The sequence below is a fragment of the Cervus elaphus genome, chromosome 13 (genome assembly GCF_910594005.1).
Source record: "Cervus elaphus chromosome 13, mCerEla1.1, whole genome shotgun sequence".
In the NCBI taxonomy this organism is placed as follows: domain Eukaryota; kingdom Metazoa; phylum Chordata; class Mammalia; order Artiodactyla; family Cervidae; genus Cervus; species Cervus elaphus.
In genome coordinates, this window is record NC_057827.1 from 52,956,324 (window position 1) to 52,973,076 (window position 16,753).

The following is a 16,753-nucleotide window of genomic DNA, read 5'->3' on the forward strand; positions in this document are numbered from 1 at the left end:
AATATAAGCCTTTTATCAGATATGTGATTTCCAATTATTTTCTCTCAGTTTGTAGCTTGTCTTTCCATCCTCCATCAAATTATTTTGCAGACCAAAGGTTTTTAATTTTGATGATGTCTGATATATTATTTGATCTTTTATGGCTCATTCTTTGGTGTTGAGTCTAAAAATGAAATTCCTGCCTGTAGATCTTGATGATTTTCTTATTTTTTTCAAAAGTTTAGTTTTAATTTTCATGTATAAGTCTTTGAGTCATTTTGTGTAAGATGTGAGGCTTAAGTTAACACATTTTTTCTGGATGTTCAATTGTTCTAGAGCAATTTGTTGAGAAGGCTATACTTTCTTCCTATATTGAATTTCTTTTACATCTTTGCAAAATAAGTTGGACATATTTGTGTGGGTCTATTTCTAGGTTTTATAATTGTCTTTTGTTGATCTATATGTCTTTGCCTGGGTTAAAATTGTCTATATTGACTACTGTACTGAATAGTAGGCTTTAATAGTTGATGGAATGATTATTGTCATTTTGTTTACTTATCTTTATTATTGTTTTAGCTATTCTATGGTCAGTCCTTTCCATATTAATTTTACTTTTTAATTTTTTGGGGCAAGGCATACAGAATCTTAGTGCCTTGACTAGAGCATGGAACCTGTGCCCCCTGCAGTGGAAATGTGGAGTCTTCAGTACTGGACTGCCAGCTAGGTCCTCTGTATAAATTTTAGAATTAACTTGTTTATGACTACAGAAACTTTGTTAGAATTTCAATTACTTGCATTCACTCTGTAAATCAACTTGAAGAGAACTAATATTTTTAATGTATTGACTGCATGAATAATTTTCGCACTTATTTGTCCTCTCTGATTTTTTTCCAAAGAATTTTAAAATTTTCAACAAAAAGATTCATAAATATTTTGTTAACTTTGTATCTCAGCATTTAATTTTCTTTGTGTGTTTGTGTTTTGATATTGGTTTTCCACCTGTCCATATAGAATTGAAATTGAATTATGAATATTGATATTGTGCCCTGAGACTTCAAGGATTATTTTTGTAGATCCCTTGGGATGGTTTTTATGCACAATCATGTGATCTGCAAATAAAAACAGTTTTGCTTCTTCCTTTCCTTTTTTTTTTTTGTGGGGTTCACTCTGGGCCTGGGCTACAGCCAGGTCAAGTGCTTGCTTTATTCAGTTGGGAAATGCCTGAGTCGGGCTCAGCTCCAGACTTCACACATTGTAAAGGCAACTGGGAGTGATGCGGGCATCTAGAAATATAATACATGGATCCAGACAATGGAGAAAGACCATGCCACAGGCTGGCAAAAACTGTTCATTTGGTATCAGTGGCAGGAGTCACTTCTATCACTGGTTAATGGATCAGTCCAGGTTACAGAGGTGGAGAAATAAGCTCATCCAATGCCAAAGAATGCTCAAACTACCACACAATTGCACTCATTTCACAAACTAACAAGGTAATGCTCAAAATCCTTCAAACTAGGCTTCAACAGTACATGAGCTGAGAACTTCCAGGTGTACAAGCTGGATTTAGAAAAGCTAGAGGAACCAGATCAAATTGTAACATCCTGTGGATCATAGAAAAAGCAATGGAATCCCCCCAACCCCCCCCAAAAAAGAAAAACCAATCTACTTCTGCTTCATTGACTATACTAAAGCCTTTGACTGTGGGGATCACAACAAAGTGTGGAAAATTCTTAAAGAGATGAGAATATCAGACCACCTGTCTTATGAGGAACCTGTATGCAGGACAAGAAGCAATGGATAGAACCAGACATGGAACAACAGACTGGTTCAAAATTGGGAAAGGAGTACGTCAAGGCTCTATATCGTCACCCTGCTTATTTAACTTAAATTCAGAGTACATCATGCAAAATATCGAGCTGGAAGAATCACAAGCTGGAATCAAGATTGCCAGGAGAATTATCAACAATCTCAGATATGCAGATGACACCACTCTAATGGCAGAAAGCAAAGAGGAACTAAAGAGCCTCTTGAGGAAGGTGAAAGAGGAGAGGGTAAAAGCTGGTTTGAAACTCAACATTTAAAAAACTAAAATCATGTAATCAGGTCCCATCACTTCATGGCAAACAGATGAGGAAAAGAAAGTGGAAATATTGACAGATTTTATTTTCTTGGGCTCCAAAATCACTTTGGACAGCAACTGCAGCCACAAGATAAAAGACACTTGCTCCTTGGAAGAAAAACTATGACAAATCTAGACAGGGAATTAAAAATCAGAGAAATCACTTTGCTGACAAAATTCTGCTTAGTCAAAGCTATGGCTTTTCCAGTAGTAATATGTGTATGTGAGAGCTGGACCATAAAGAGGGCTGAAAAATTGATGCCTTTGGATTTTGGTGCTGGAGAGGACTCTTGTGAGTCCCTGGGACAGCAAAGAGATCAAACCAATTAGTCATAAAGGAAACCAACTTGTATATTCGCTGGAAGGACTGATGCTGAAGTTGAAGCTCCAATACTTTGGTATCTGATACAAAGAGCTGAGTCACTGGAAAAGACCCTGATGGTGGGAAAGATTGAGGACCTGAGTAGAAGGGAGTGACAGAGGATGAGATGGTTTTATGGCGTTACCAACTCAATGGACTTGAGTTTGAGCAAACTCTGAGAGATTATGAAAGACAGGAAAGCCTGGTGTGCTACAGTCCCTGGGGTTGCAAAGAGACATGACTTAGCGACTGAACAAAGGAACAGCAACATTTGAAGACCAATCAATGCAATTCACCACAGCGGCAGGCTAAAGAAGAAAAAAGTATTTGATCATATCAATTGATGCAAAACAAAGTTGATAAAATTGAATAGCCTTCATGATAAAAACTCTCAGCAAGTTAGGAATAAAGAACTACTTCAGCTTGATTAATGGCATGTGCCGAAAAAACTCTACAACTAACGTCCATAGTTAATGCTTTTATTGCAATGTCAAGAACAAGGCAAGGATGACTGCTTTTATCCCTTTTATTCAACATAGTACCTAAGAATTTAGCCACTGTAATTAAACATAAAAATGAAGTAAAATCATATAGAACATAGAGACTGGGAAAAAAATAAAGTACTTCTACTTAGACTAGAGTGATAGCTTAACACCTGTGTCCCCCCCCCCCAAAAAAAAAAGTCAGATCACAGGTGACCTTGCAGCTATTTTAGGGTACATAAGTGAAAGTACCCAGACCAAGAGTTGCTCACTGACCTGCAGAGTTCCTTAGCTAATGCTAATGCTTAATAAATACTTATTGTCAAACCAATGATTTAGGATTCTGTGCTGTGTTTGGTTGCCCAGTCCTGTCCAACTCTTTGCGACCCCATGGACTATAGCTTAACAGGCTCCTCTGTCCATGGGGATTCTCCAGGCAAGACTACCAGAGTGGGTTGCCATGCTCTCCTTCAGGGGATCTTCCCAACCAAGGGGTCAAACCCCGGTCTCCCAGACTGCAGGTGGATTCTTTACTGTCCCACCACCAGGGGAGCCCTTGAAGCAAATGTTACCAGTACAAACTCAATCTTTTAAAAATATGGTGTCAGAATATTTATTCTCCACGATAAACAGAATTTTATAAAAAGCTTAGATATTCAAAGAAAAACAAAACAAAAAAGATTCACTGCTAATCCAAGATGATTTAATTTAGGAAGTGTAAGATGCATAAAAACTTACCTTCCACAAATGTTGCCTCTTTTTTTGTAGCACCATGTAGAAGAATTATTTAAAATTATTAAATATTAAAACCATCTTTTAAGAAAGAAAATTAAATTTGTTGATTAATAAGCACAGTGAAACTATACACATTGATTTAAATGAAGTAATATGCATGTGCAGGTGTACCACATTGTCAGGTTAAACACAAATTCATTGTCATCATGAAAGCATTATGGTGAATATAAAAAATTCAGGAAGACAAGTAAGATTAGGAGAGATAAATGCATAAACACTGTTAAAGAAACATCATACAAAGAGATTGGGAAAACTTTGAACTCCTTATTTGATATTAAGAAAAATAAAAGAAAAAATAAAGATGTTGTTTAAGACAAGCTTATTGGTTTTTAAACAATCTCTGTTTCAGTCAGTTCAGTCACTCAGTCATGTCCAACTCTTTGTAACTCAATGAACCACAGCACTCAAGGCCTCCCTGTCCATCACCAACTCCCGGAGTCCACCCAAACCCATGTCTATTGAGTTGGTGATGCCATCCAACCATCTCATCCTCTGTCGTCCCCTTCACCTCCTGCCCTCAATCTTTCCCAGCATCAGGGTCTTTTCCAGTGAGTCAGCTCTTCGCATCAGGTGGCCAAAGTATTGGAGTTTCAACTTCAACATCAGTCCTTCCAATGAACACCCAGGACTGATCTCCTTTAGGATGGACTGGTTGGATCTCCTTGCAGTCCAAGGGACTCTCAAGAGCCTTCTCCAACACCACAGTTCAAAAGCATCAGTTCTTCTGCACTCAGCTTTCTTTATAGTCCAACTCTCATATCCATACACGACCACTGGAAAAACCATAGCCTTGACTAGATGGACCTTTGTTGGCAAAGTATGTCTCTGCTTTTTAATATGCTGTCTAGGTTGGTCATAGCTTTCCTTCCAAGGAGTAAGTGTCTTTTAATTTCATGGCTGAAGTCACCATCTGCAGTGATTTTGGAGCCCAGAAAAATAAAGTCAGCCACTGTTTCCACTGTTTCCCCATCTATTTGCCATGAAGTGATGGGACCGGATGCCATGATCTTAGTTTTCTGAATGTCGAGCTTTAAGTCAACTTTTTCACTCTCTTCTTTCACTTTCGTCTGTTTACTTTCATTTTATTTATTTATTTATTTTTTCTGTTCTAGAACATTTCAATCCTATTTTTTTTTTATTATTATTATTTTTTTCCCAGTGGGTTTTGTCATACATTGATATGAATCAGCCATGGATTTACATGTATTCCCAATCCCGATCCCCCCTCCCACCTCCCTCTCCACCCGATTCCTCTGGGTCTTCCCAGTGCACCAGGCCGGAGCACTTGTCTCATGCATCCCACCTGGGTTGGTGATCTGTTTCACCATAGATAGTATACATGCTGTTCTTTTGAAATATCCCACCCTCACATTCTCCCACAGAGTTCAAAAGTCTGTTCTGTATTTCTGTGTCTCTTTTTCTGTTTTGCATATAGGGTTATCGTTATCACCTTTCTAAATTCCATATATATGTGTTAGTATGCTGTAATGTTCTTTATCTTTCTGGCTTACTTCACCCTGTATACTTTCATTTTAAATAAGCTCATAAGCTCTAGGCTTCCCTGGTAGCTCAGATGGTAAAGAATCTGCCTGCAATGTGGGAAACCTCGGTTCGATCTCTGGGTTGGGAAGATCTCCTGGAGAAGGGAACGGCTACCCAATCCAATATTCTGGCCTAGAGAATCCCATGGACTGTATAGTCCATGGCGTTGCAAAGAGTCGGACATGACTGATCAACTTTCACTTTCACTAAATAAGCTCTACATCCTGAAGAATATTCACAAAATCTGAATTGTGAAGTATCACAACCACTCATTAAGCTATGATTTTACCCCATTCATAAATTAAGGTGTTGATAATTTAATAGATTTTAAATTGCCTAAAATGCCATCAGATTCTTAAAATAGAACTGGAACTAGGGAGTATTAGAGTGTTTACCCTCTGTAACCAATGTAATTTATGCTGTGCCAAATTCCTTGTCTTTGTATTTAAAATGTATTTTAAAACACATTTTGTGAAATAAGTCAAAACCAACCACAGACCTCATAAAATATGTAAAACAAGTAAAATTTCCATTGGAAATTTATCAATGTATATTGATGTGATTTTAAAACTATAGAAATAAATAGATGAACATGTCCAGCAGGAAATCAGGCAATGTTTATTTTTATCTTTATTGAATTTTATTAAATGAATGTTAATTTTGTGTTAAAAACATTCTTACCTAATTCTTTAAAGGATACCATGTTTAATTGATTTAAGTGATTTCATATGAAAATAATTACTTTAATTACTTTAAACACAGCATGATACTATGTATAAAATATACACTAGGGGGAATAATATATTAGGTTTAGAAAATTGACATGGAACGTTCAGTCAAGTGAGTTATAGTTTATTGTTATCTGGGCAGACCATAACTGGGAGGTAGTTTATAATACTGTATTTTTCTAATAGCTTTTAAAATAGACTTTTTATAAAACTGTATTAAGGATCTAATGCATATCAGCCAATGTATCATTATTTAGGTGTGCCAAGCAAAATGTGATAATGTCCTTGTAAATATGTCTTTCTTACATACCAGAGTTCCTTCAGAGAAGGGAATTCTTTTTCATTTTCACATTCCCAGATTTCTGTTTGGTGATGCAGCTCATAGAAATTATACACAAAGTGTAAGTTAAGCAAAACTATGATTATAAAAGCTCCAATGAATTAAAATATGAGAAGTGCTGTACTTATATATTGATGGCATAGAAACCTTGAAATTTAAGAAAAGGACTGAGATCTCAGGAAAAGTAAATGGTGGAACAATGAGTAAAATTATATTTTAAAATTAAATTTTTGCTGTGAGTTTTCATAATGCAGAGGTACTAGCTATTTCTTTTTCTGGAACATTATCTCCCAGGTCAGTGGCCTCACGCCTTCAACACCTTTAAATTCTTTATTGAATGCCAGCTCTCAGTGCTACCCTAAACTGACCACTCAGTTTAACTGAAGTTTTTCATCCCTTTTTCCTGTTTAACTCAGTCTTTGTTTCATGACAATTGTTGCCTTCTAAAATACTACACAATTTTAATATCATTTTTTTTTTGTTTGTGATTTGTCTTTCTCCTCCAGGATATAAAGTACACTAGGGCAGTTACATTTATCTGGTTCATGCTTCAGTGTTTCCTAAGCACCTTAATTGTGACTGACTCATTATCTATTAAGTGAATAAATGCATTATATTTAACATTTTCAAATACATAAATCTACTTAACATTGTTTTGCTTGTGACAATCTTGGAATGAAAACAGTAATGCCTGCCTCCTTTGGCCTTATTTCTTTACATTTTTTATATTTTTTAGTTAAAAATTTGTGTTTAAGAATGAGACAAAAAATACTCAAAGAAAGTATCAATCATCTGGTCCCTGTCTATTTTTCCAATCCTATCCATCCCTAATTAAACAAGAATTACCAATCTGGTATGTTAATTTTAGTATTTTTCTCATGCTTTAACATACTTGTAGATATGCATATATGTATTTTGTTATTATTTTATTTTCATAATAAGCGTATTATATATGCATTCACTTGCAACTTTTGGACATAATGTGACAAAATACTCTGAACAAAACTTTGGGCAAAATCGTTGATAGTTAATTATTTTGCTTAGCTATTTTTTTTTTTTTTGAGAAGACAAGTCGAATATTATTTAGGTACAATTTCTCTATGGTCAGTTATTTCTTTTTTTCCCACTTCCCAGTGCCATATCGTAATATTTCTGTTGGTATGAATTCCAAAATTGAGATTACATGGTCACAGTGTATATGCATTTTTAGTTTTCACTATTATTTCCACTTGTTTTACACGTGTTTTAGCTTTTTACTTAATCCGCAAGACACTTTTGCATAAGTTCATTTGCCTTTTTTTATTCCTTCAACAGAACACACCAGTGTTCTAAAGCCAACATAGAATTTGAGATTTGAATATAGTCATAGATTTGGACGCACTATTTTTAATTAAAATTGTTGACATATCTCAGGTTCAGATGTAGATTTCTGGAGCTGTTATCAAGTGGTGTTATTTTCTCTTTAATTACTTTCTGTTATTCAAAAGCCTGCTGATGTCTTGCATGCAGCAGTTACTCCATAACTCCACTGAATGACTGGAAGTTGATCCGTTGCCCGTAGCAAGTAAGTTCTTATTAAAAGTCATCACTGCTTATCATGGCCAGCTGATTGGAGTGCTTTGATTAAATATATATTGGAATAAGTTTATTGGCTCTGAGTACCTTTTACATGCTGAAGTGCTACTCTAATCTATCAACTTTTTAAATAACTTCAACTTGCTTGAGTCCTTTACAGAAAATTAAAAACATAAAATTTTGAGGAGGATATAATTTTATTTTCCTTTCACTAGCATATTTTCTTGAATTGAAAATATAATCTTGAAACTTTGATTTGAGAAACCTCTGTTTACCACAGGTGATCTGTTTCAGTCTACTGTTTCTGTTGTGGATGCTATTTAGGCAATAGCAAATTTTCTAAATGCATTGGCAGGAAGAAATGATGATGGGCATCTTAGTAAGCAATTTGGATTTTTGAGCCAGCAGAGTATTAGCACTTTAAAGCTTATCTCTTAGAAGAATAAGTCAGTAACAACAGATCGTTTTTGTCAAAAAGTCAGCATTTTTTTTATACTTATTGGCTAGTTGTGGGGCATGGGTAGGATGGGAAGGAAAGACAAAGAGGGGAAAACCAGTCCTCTAGCCAGATGTTGTTACTACTAAGAATAAAACCTCCTAGAATCATGAATTTTCAGCCAAAGAGAAATGAAGTAGAGTAGGCTTGCAATATAGAACAAAAGTGGCTCTGGACAGAATCTACTGCCACTAAGTGTGTGAATTAAGGCAAATTATCATGATAATTTTCCTCATTGTGACTCCAAGGTCCCTGTAGATCATTATAATTCTATGTTACCACAAATCAGTTATTACATTTAAAAAGTCATTTTCTAAAATAAACCTAGAGTAATTAAGTCTCTCTTAAAAGCAGGCATATTTATGATTTATACAGAAACATTATGAACTAAAACTTTTTCAGGAGGTAAAATGTTATAGTCTGTGAACCTGTTGGAACCTAAAAGCTGCAGGTGCTTCTTTGAAAAATGACATTTCCATCATCTACCTGACAAGTACAGCTGAAATATCAAAGTTATAAACATTCTGGTTCTGTGTGCCAGCTGTTGTTTCCGTGGAAACAGCCTGAGTTGCCAAAGGAAGGTAAATGTCCTTAACATATAATTGTGAGACTAAATGTTTAACTAAATATGCATTTGGATATATCTGACTTTTTTATTATAAAATTTCCATTTTGATCATTTTACATATATATCTGTATATCTACATATATAAGATCAAATATTATTAAAATAAATTACATTCACTTTTAACTTTAATACTGTATTATATAAATATAGTTATAAATTATAAAGTGAATTATATCATAAATATTACTCATCATTTAAATATTATAAATTGTTCAAAAATTAAAAACATAGGGAACAAAATGACATATTTAGTATATTTTTATTTTTTATATAATCTATAAATAACTAAACAAAGGGGAAATTATTTGTTAGTCTAAAAATAAACTGACTTTAATTTGCACTGATTATCCAGATTACTCTGTCAAAAAAGAAACAAATTCATTATTGGATTTATGTTAGTGGATTCTAATATTTTTACATTTCCCTAACTTGCTTTGATAATGCAAAACATATTTTGGTATATGCAAAGAGCTATGCAATTTTTTTCTGCTGCAAAATAGTAGCTAAAGATGGAGAAATTTTGATCTTTTCTTTATCTATGTAATATTTAGCATTGTGATATATGACATAGTCAATGAAAAACTTTCACCCTGTTCATTATATATTTGTACACTTGGAAATTGTAAACAATAGTAATTTTATACCCTCAGGAAAGATTAAAGTGTAACTTTATGATACTTGCAGTGTGTGAGCCAATGAGATTTCAAATAAACATGTTCTAGGTACTAACGTCATAGCATTGTCATAATACTGGAAAATGCACTTTGCCATTTAATAATAGAGTATTATTAAATGTTGCTTCTACTATATCAGTCACTTGCAATATTATTATTTAATAGAGATGACAGTCACTTCAAGAGTGTTAAAAAGACTAATAGTTAACTTGCATTTCAAAGATACATGACCTTGGACTGGCTGAGCCATTGGGAAGATCTGTATCATCCTCAAATCTTACTTAGCTAAACGATTTTTGTTATAATCCAAGACTTCTATGAGTTGATAAGACAGTGCATGTATTCATCTCATAATATTTTAGGGAATTGATTATATTGCCTTTTTCTTGGTAAATTAAATGGAATATGCATTGATCTTTGATGAAAGCATTTCAAGTTTCTTTTTTGAGTTGAAATTTATTTGATTTACAGTATTGTGTGATTTGCAGATGTGCAGCAAAGAGATTCAGCATTTTTTCAGTTTATATTCCTTTATAGGTTATTACAAAATATTGAATGTAACTCCTTGTGCTATACAGTAAATTCTTGTTGCTTGTCTATTTTTTATAGTTTGCATCTGTTAATCCCATACTTCTAATTTGTCCCTCCTATTCTCTCCCCTGTGGGAACAATGTATTTGTATTCAGTTTGTGGGTCTATATCAGTTTTACTATAGATTCATTTGTATTATTTTTAGATTCCACAAATAAGTGACATCATATAGTGTTTGTCTTTCACTATTTGATTTAATTCACTAAGTATGATATTCTCTAGGTCCATCCATATGCTGCAAATTGCAGTATTATATTCCTTATGGCTCACTAATGCTCCATTGTATAATGTGTGAGTATATTTCTAGACGAGGAATTGTTGGATCGTATAGAAACTATTTTTAGTGTTTTGAGGAACCTCCTTACTGTTTTCTATAGTGGCTGCACCAGTTTACATTCCCAACACTGTATGAGAGCTCCTTTTTCTCCACACCTTTCTCTAGCATTTGTTTGTTCACTTTTTTATGATAGTCATTCTTACCAGTGTAAGGCATTTTGGTTTTGATTTGCATTTCTCTAACAATTAGTGATGCTGAGTATGTTTTCACATGCTTATTGGCCATCTGCATGTCTTCTTTGGAGAAATGTGTATTTAGGTCTTCTCCCTATATTTTAATTGGGTTTTTTGTTTTATTGAGATGAAGTTGTATGAGATGTTTGCTTATTTGAATATTAACCCTTTGTTGGTGGCATAATTTGAAAATATTTTCTTCCATTCTATAGATAGTCTTTTTGTTTTGTTGATGATTTCCATGGTGTGCAAAAGCTTTTAAGTTTGATGAAATACCATTTGTTTATTTTTGCTCTTATTGCTTTTGCCTTGGGAGGCTGATCTAAAAAAATATTTATATGATTTATGTCACAGGTGTTTTTGTCTATGTACTCTTTTAGGAGTTTTATAGTGTCATATAGTTAGGTTTTAAAATCATTTTGACTATTTTTGTTTATGGTATGAGGGAGTGTTCTAATTTCATTGATTTCCATAAGTCTGTCTAGCTCTACTAACACCACTAGTTGAAAAGACTGTCCACTTTTCTCCATTGAATATTCTTAACATCTTTGTCATAGATTAATTGACTATAGTTGTGTGTTTATTTCTGAGTTCTTGTTTCTGTTCCATTGATTTATATGTCTGTGTTTATGCAAATACAATACTGTTTTGATTACTTTAGCTTTATAGTATAGTCTGAAACTTGTAAGGGTTATCCCTCCAGCTTTGTTCTTATTCCTCATGATGGCTTTGGCATTTCTGGCTCTTATATGGTTCCATATAAATTTAAGGATTATTTGCTCTGGTTCTGTGAAAAATGCCATGGGTGTTTTGATAGGATGCATTAAATCTGTAGATTGTTTTGGGGAGCATGACAGTTTTAACAACTTAATTCTTCCAATCCAAAAGTATTGGATATCTTTGCATTTCTTTGAATCATCTTCAATTTCCTTTATCAACGTTTTGTAGTTTACAACATCCTCCTTGGTTTTCTTGGTTTTCTCCTCCTTGGTTAAGTTTATTCCTAGTTATTTTTGATACAATTTTAAATGAGATTGTTTATTTAGTTTATCTTTCTGATATTTCATTATAATTGTAAAAAAATGTGACAGATTTCTGTGTACTAATCTTGTATCCTGCTAGTTTGCTGAACTCATCTATAAGTTTAATAGTTTGGGGTGGGAAACTTCAGGGTTCTCAATATAGACTATCACATCATCTGCAAAGAGTGACAGCTTTACCTTTGCCCTTCCAATTTAGATACCTTCTATATCCTTTTCTTGTATGATTACTGTAGGTAGGATTTCTAATATGTCATATATAAGTGGTGAGACTGGACATCCTTGTCTTCTTCCTGAATTTAGTGGGAAAACTTTCAACTTTTTACTAATGAGTATTATGTTGGCTATGGGTTTGTTGTAAATGTCTTTTACTATGTTGAGATATGTTCTATCTGTCCCAACTATGGTGAGAATTTTTGTCATGCACAGATGTTAAATTTTGCCAATTTTTTTCTGAATTTATTAAGATGAACGTGGTTTTTGTCTTTCCTTTTATTAATACTGAGTATTACATTAAATGGTCTACATATGCTGAACCATCATTGCAACACTAGAATGAATCCGACTTAACTATCATGTGTGATCCTTTTCTGTATTGTTGGATCCAGTTTGCTAACATTTTGTTGAGGGCTTTGTGGTTAAATTTTTGTTTTATACCATTGTGATCAGAAAAGATGGAATATACATTGAGATCATTTGTATCTTCTTATTTTTTTGAGAATTGTTTTGTGACCTACTAGATGGTCTATCCTAGAGGACAGTCCATGTACACTTGAAAAGAATGTGTATACTGTTTTTCTTTTTCTTCTTTGGATGGAGTGTACTGTAGGTAACAATTAATTCGAAGTGGTCTGTTTTTTCATTTGGTACCTGTGTTGCCTTATTGATTTTCTTTGGATGTACTGTCCATTGATGCCATTAGTCTCCTACAGTGATTGTCATTCCCTCTCTTTATGTCTGCATTTGTTTGTGACCCCATGACTGCATACATTGACAGTGGCCTCTGGGGCTTCACTTAAATCACACTCCGGGTGCCCCAGTTTGTGCAGCTGGAGTGAATCTTTGCTCAGGTATCATACCAGGCTGTGGTGTGGAATAAGCAGGGCTAGGATGTTTGCACCTTCAGATTGGGAAGGGCAGTGAGGTGGCACCGCCAGTTCAAGGCTCTCCCCTCCCTGATTGTCAGCAAGGCATCACAGACACAATCCTCCTGAGTAGAGTCTCGGCTTCTCTAGTCTGTCATCTGTCTCTGTGGATTTTCAACCGATCAAGAGGGCTTTCTCTTCTTCTCAGAGCCCGAGGACTAGGATGCCCAGATTTTAGATTGAGCAGCTCACTCCACAGGGTGGGAGTTCACCCTTACAGACCTTTTCCTCCTTATGGATGCCCAGATTTTAGATTGAGCAGCTCACTCCACAGGGTGGGAGTTCACCCTTACAGACCTTTTCCTCCTTATAGATCCCTCCTTGAGGCTCAGGCCCAAACCTGATGCACCCCCCAGTTTTTTTTTTTTCCTACTTGGTTACATGGAGATGTTTCTCGGAGTTTTGGTTGTATAGAAGCTCTATTGCTATTTTCCAGTTAGTTTTCCATTTGAATTATTTCACATGTAGGTGTATTTTTTCTTTTAAGCATTTGTCTTCCTACTCTGCTACCTTATTCCCCCTCTTAAACTCTCTACTTTTAATCTGCTACATTATGTTGAGTACATTTCTTGTTACTTCATCTCCTTATACTTAAATTCCAAGTCTACAATTCTTTTAGTATCCCCCGCTATGCCAGGAGTGACCCTGGCACCCCAAAACTGCCACATAGACCATGCGCTTCTCTAGAGGAAAAGCCACAAGGACCTATGCACAGGCCCCTGTGCATTTCAAGTTCCTGAGATAGCTCTATACATTAATATTTTTAAAATAGCAAAATGAAAATATAAAAACAATTAAAATGAAGATAATACACATATAAACATATTCACTACCTGGGATGATTTTTAGTGACTGTGTTTAATGTGCATTTTTTAAATTAGATATTTAAGTAAAGATTATGAACTTCAGTGGTATAGCAATGAGTTTTTTTATTCTTGGGTAATCAATCATTCCACCAAATTGTGAAACGGCCAGAAGTTAAGTCATCTATGTTAACCTTGATTCTATTCTTCACTGCAGTAGCAGATGACAGGCAGGATCCCAGGCTGAGAAATTTGAATTTATTGCAGCTATAGCATATACCTCAGCAGAGGACTTAGAAATTCAGTCAGGTTCTACCTGGGCTATTATTTTAGAAACCAACTTTCGTCTTGCTAAGAGTGAATATCATATGGTTTCTACCATTTTCCCGCCCTTTTTCATTCTTTAATTGGATAAGAAGTATTCATTTTTTCCCTTTACTTTTATGTGTCTTTTTCTCCCTACAGTTCCCAAGCACAATTCTTTGACACTACTCCTTGAAAACCTAAAACAGTGTCACTCATCTCCTGTCTGATTTTTTTTCATATTACTGATAAAAAATAAATTATTTGTAAACCATAGTGTTGGTGGAAAATATAAATGGTGAGTTTTCAGTTAATGTATCAAATATAATGTAGTAAAATATCATGTGGCTCTATCAGTCATAAACCATTTTCCTGCTTTTCCCTCTACTTGATATTACTGTGTATCATAATACAGTAGAACTGGAAAGGTTAGAGTGTAGACCCTGAGAGGTTAACCCCTTGACTGTGATTACCTAGATAATTAATGATAAAGCTCAATTAACTCAAGCTCATTTTATTTGTTGTCCTTTATTAATTGCACATGATTTTGTATTGAAATCATTTCAAGGTCAATGTATTCCAAACCACACTGTCTATTCTTTTTTCCTTAAGACAGTTTGTTACTTCCTTTTTCCCTCTTATAGTCCTGGTGAGGTAGGTTTGTATACTCTAGTAGAAAATGCACTAAATATTAGCCAAAATTAAATAAGTTATATTAATAAACATAAATTACAAAATATAATTCACTTATATATTATTTTATAAAATTAATGTATTTTAAAAATTCATGTACCATCTTATTTACTTAGCAAAATAACCTTAAATTATTATTTATTAAATTATTTATTAAATTATTTTATAGAACACACACTGAGGGTTCAAGATTTTAATTATTTTCTTAAGGACACAAATTAAGTGGAAGGTGTCACTTCTTCTGGAGTCTTTCATTGTTGAAAATGTAATTTGATTTGCTTTATTTTATGTTAAACAAAACATTAAAAAGATTAAACATTTAAAAAGATTAAACTGGCAATTATAAATTATCCAACAGAAGTTCTATAACCAATATTTTAGTAATTATCTAGATTCACAATATAACTAATCTTTGTCTTAATTCTAACTTAATGATTCACTCCAACATGTACATTTTTTTTAAGAAATTGGAGTTGTATGTAGGATTTTAATTTTAATATTAACAATTAAAGAAAACCTGAAGAATTGATCACAATCGTATTTGAATATGAAGTTAGATTTTTTCTAATTATTTGTTTTTAATTATTAGTAGTAATTCTTTAACAAAGTAGAGACTCCATTCCTTACTGACGCAGTCAAAAACACCACCTTTCTCTCTCTCTGGCTCTCAGTTGGACTGTTTCTGTAATAGTGGTACCACTCAGAGGGATGCTTGCATTTGTTACCAGCCCTAACTTCAGAGTCCTGGCTTAGTGGTTCCTGGCTCTTAATTTTTACAGAATTACCCAGGTGGTAATTCAAATCCACATTAATACAAGCATTGCATAATTATACACATAAGTAGGAATATATTTATTTTTCTCATTTTCCCTTAATTTACTTTAAAAGCCATTATATAAAATTATGCATGCTATAGATAATATGTAACACATATTTATAAACATTGTATATCAGTCTTTACATAATATATGTATATATAGTTTCTATATAATTTATTGTAGGGCCTATGATATATAGAAATATATTTGCCAATAAAGAGCACAAAAGAGGCACATGAGAGCAAGGGCTAAGGACATGACTATTGATGCTAAGTAGTGATTATTAAAGCATATTGTTTACTTTGCACGTTAATGTGATATGCATGTGATGATACCACAATGAGAGGGAAAGGGCATAGATATAAAGGTATAATTTTATATATAATACTAGAATTAAGCTAGTACAAGTTGGAAGCTGATTCAGTTGAGATATATATGGCAAATTTTATAGCAGCTAGTACAAAAAAATAAAAAATGTAGTTAAAATTATTAAAGAAATTAAAATGCTACATTAAAGACAAGTATCAAATGATATAGCTTATAGGTGGATTCTTAAAAATGACTATAAATGAACTTATGTATAAAACACAGAATTGCAGATGTAGAAAATAAACTTATGGTTCCTTGAGGATAAGAGGAATGAGGGATAAATTGGAAGACTGGGATTGACACATGCACACTACTGTGCATAAAATAGATAACTGATCAGGGCCTATTGTTCCTGGAGAAGGAAATGGGCACCCCCTCCAGTATTCCTGCAGAGAAATCCCATGGACAGAGGAGCCTGGCGGGCTGCAGCCCGTGGGGCCGCAAGAGTCAGACATATTTAGTGAGTAAACCACCACCCCCACCACGTGGGGCCTGCTGTATAGCACAGGGGACTCTACTCAATACTCCATAATGGCCTATGTGGGAAAAGAAGCTAAAGACATGTGGATATATGTACATGAAGAAAAGATCCACTTTACTGTACACTTGAGATGAACCCAACATTGTAAATCAACTATGACCTAATAAATTAAAAAAAAAAAATAACCAAAAAGGAAGTGATTACTATTATACAAAATAAGACGTTCATGGCAATGACTCTGCTTAAATATTCTAATGGCACATTGATAATAGCTTGTCTTT